The 3569-nt window shown below is 34.8% G+C and overlaps 1 protein-coding gene across 1 annotated transcript in view; it reads left to right on the forward strand.

Moving 5' to 3' along the window:
• The window catches only part of def8 (differentially expressed in FDCP 8 homolog), a 181624-nt gene that overhangs the window by 151064 nt on the left and 26991 nt on the right, over positions 1–3569 (forward strand). The gene's annotated exons all lie outside the window — the stretch shown is intronic.

The raw sequence follows: 3569 nt of genomic DNA on the forward strand, positions 1-3569 counted from the left end.
TTTCTGAAAATATCAGTTAGGAGATTTATAACGAGTGGTTCCGTACATTATTACAGCAAAGCACGTGATTTCAGTACTAAGCCGCTGCAATGCTATTAAATTACAGATGATGTACCATAGAGCAAAAAATTATAACTCAAAGTCAAATATAAACACGCCTTACTCAAAATCACAGATTTTGAGAATCAACTTCAAATAAATGAGCACATTTCACGTATGGGTCAATATCACTGTAGGGTGCCTTTCGGTGTCCTGTACATAACTCATTTGCTATGATAACTTGACATAAAAATTACTATGAAAGGGTGTGTTATATTAGGTTACGTTTTTATATTCATAACAAAAGCATTACTTGGCTCTTTAGATACATTTTCTAGATTTTTTTATTGATTTTTTTTATAAGAGGATGCTTGTTATTTTGCTATGTCCCATGCACTGCTCATTAAATTTGAATTAGAGTAGAATATAGTCAAATAATAAAATTATAATTTTTTCTCTCTATTAATATTTTGTTACATTTTTGTTAAACTCAATTTGAGTGTATTGATCATTTGGTAATAAAAACAATATTTTTTATTTAATAAAAAAGAAGAGTTTGTCCATGTCCCTTGAATGGTTGTCCACCCTGTCGTATTGGGGAATCCTCCCCTTTAAGAAAAGACCATCCACTTTAGTGACATCAGGACAACAGATTTTTTTGTCTCTTCAGTGGCGGGAATTTCAACAGCTGAGGTAAGTTGGTGACTTTTCAATTGACACATTTTGTTCGTCTGAGTTTGCTTACTTGCTTTGCCAAAGCTTAACATGTCCACCCTGTCGCCATAAAATATGCCAGAAGTGATTAGAATACAGTATTTTCAAAATATGTAAGTTTAAATATACCAAATTCTCTTCAACAACAAGACTAACTATTTAGCCACACTTTGTTGTAAGCTAATATGCTAATTGAAGCTCAAAATGTCCACCCTGTCAGCCACTTAGACATGACAGGGTGGGCACAGCATTCATTTGTAGGTAATATTGCAATTTATAGTAATTTAATATCGTAATTTATAGAAATATCTGCTGTAGATAATATTTAGTAATTTATAAAAACATAAAATCATTGCTCTTTCTCAGGACATGCCTCTGAGTGCAGCAGAAATTGCACGGCAATACAGAAAATGTCGGGATGCAAACCCCGAACGAAGAGAAGCATACCTTAAGAAAGAAAGGGAGAAATGGAGGAAAGATAGAGATACAGGGAAGAAGAAAGGTATTAATGACCTCACTGAGAGAGGAAAACCTGCTCAAAGGAAAAAATGGAGGGAGGCAAATAAAGCTGCCAGAGCTAAAGCCAGGACATTGTTATTGTTTGTGAATGTATATCTAGATGTAGCTGAGTAGTTTTAGCACATAACCACCTGCTGGTTAATTTGACATTTCTGCTTATAACTTCTGGCAAGTTTAGCCAAAAATTATCAAATTGATCTCATATGTCAGCCTTTTTGGGCATCGGCCATTTTGGGTTTTGTAGTAAAATGCTGTATCAACAAATGTCTTTAACAGGGGTCTCCAACCCTGCTCCTGGAGAGCTACCACACTGCAGAGTTCAGCTTCAACCCTAATCAAACAAACCTGAACCAGCCAATCAAGGTGTGCAGGGCTACTTAATTACAGACAGGTTAGGGGTGTGCGATAGGACGATTTTTGATCACGGACGATAAAAATGTTTTTGAAGAACTATCGTAGTATCGTGCTACAGCGCACATTCTATCAGTTGCAGTTCTGGCGCTGCCGTATCAATATACTGTACAACGCGACATACATTCACATCAGTGTTAACTCAGCGGTAGAGTTACTCTCACGGGACACTGCAGTAATTCGCAGTCACAAAAGTACATTATTTGCATCTGCTTTAAAGCCTTGCCGGTTAAACGTTTCATTCCCCTGCTGAAAAAAACAATAGAAACCATTACAGAAATCCTAATGGTTTCCATTACAAAACCATTACAAACCATCAGCAATTAACCATTAAAACCAAATGGTTTCCATTACGTAGTGTGTTTTGGGCATATTCCTTTAGGATTTATTGGTTTGTATAGGTTTCCATTACAAATTTGTATTGGTCATGATTTGCACATAATGGTTTCCATTGCAGTTTTGTATTGGTTCTGATGGTTCCATTAAAAAAAAAAAACAACAGAAATCATCACAGAAATGTTTATGGTTTCCACTACAAATACCATTACAAACCATCAACTTTTAACCAATAAAACCATTACCAAATGGTTTCCATTACATAGCGTGCTTTGGGACATATTCCATTAAAATGTTGTGGTTTGTGTTGGTTTCTATTACAGATTTGTATTGAATTTGATTTACACATTTTTAATGGTTTCCATTACAGATTTGTATTGGTTTTGATCTGCACGTTTTTAATGGTTTCCATTACAGATTTGTATTGGTTTTGATTTACACAATTTTAATGGTTTCCATTACAGATTTGTATTGGTTTTGATCTGCACATTTTTAATGGTTTCCATTACAGATTTGTACTGGTTTTGATATGCATATTTTTAATGGTTTCCATTACAGATTTGTACTGGTTTTGATCTGTACACTTTTAATGGTTTCCACTGCAGTCAGGTGCACAGGAAGCCATTAAAACCTGCTGGTCATGTTAATTATAACATCACAATTATGAATTGGTTTTGACCTTATTGTTAAAAGAAACACCCTCAAGAACATATATTTTGATAAACTGTTGCCAAAACAACACTAGAAACTGTAACCTAAAATCATAACCAGTTAATATTGCAAAGACTTCCATATACCACCTTTTTGCATCAGGTTGTGTTTTTCCAAAGTAAATTCATCGACCACGCACATGAAATCAAAACCATAAAAATTATTAATCTCTTGCTTCTTAACTCAGAGGTAAATAAACATCAAACACAAAAAGTTAACATTTTAACATCTTTATTTAAAAATAAAGAAGTATGAATGTGTGTTTTCTGGCTTTCACCAGAATTAATCTTGCAGAATCCACCAGAATAAATTTCACGCTGATTAATCCTGCAAAAAGAAATAAGCATGCTTCATTGAAATAAGATAGGCCTACATGTAGAGATTGTAAACTTTATAGCCCATCCTTAAGGCTGCATTTACACTGCAGGTCTTGATGCTCAGTTCTGATTTGTTGACTATATATGTAGTGCTTAACTGTCCATTTAAACTGAGCGGTGTAACTTTCGGAATGGTTATGCAAATACTCACCACTGACAGTCTTTGCACGGTTTATGTACAGTGGGTACGGAAAGTATTCAGACCCCCTTCAATTTTTCACTCTTTGTTATATTGCAGCCATTTGCTAAAATCATTTATACTGCTGAATATTGAAAAGACTGAAACGGCTGTAAACAAGGAAGTTATTTTTACTTTCAATAACACCAATAAGACGCAGCCAACAGATTCACTGAGCAGTGCTGTCACCCTTAACAGATGCTTGTCACCCTTTCCTCAGCAGACATTCAAACTGATGATTTATTGTGAATATGAGATTGAGCTGAAGAATGAATGCTGTATTA

Source organism: Sinocyclocheilus anshuiensis, unplaced genomic scaffold, assembly GCF_001515605.1.
Source record: "Sinocyclocheilus anshuiensis isolate Anshui unplaced genomic scaffold, SAMN03320099.WGS_v1.1 scaffold1022, whole genome shotgun sequence".
Classification (NCBI taxonomy): Eukaryota; Metazoa; Chordata; class Actinopteri; order Cypriniformes; family Cyprinidae; genus Sinocyclocheilus; species Sinocyclocheilus anshuiensis.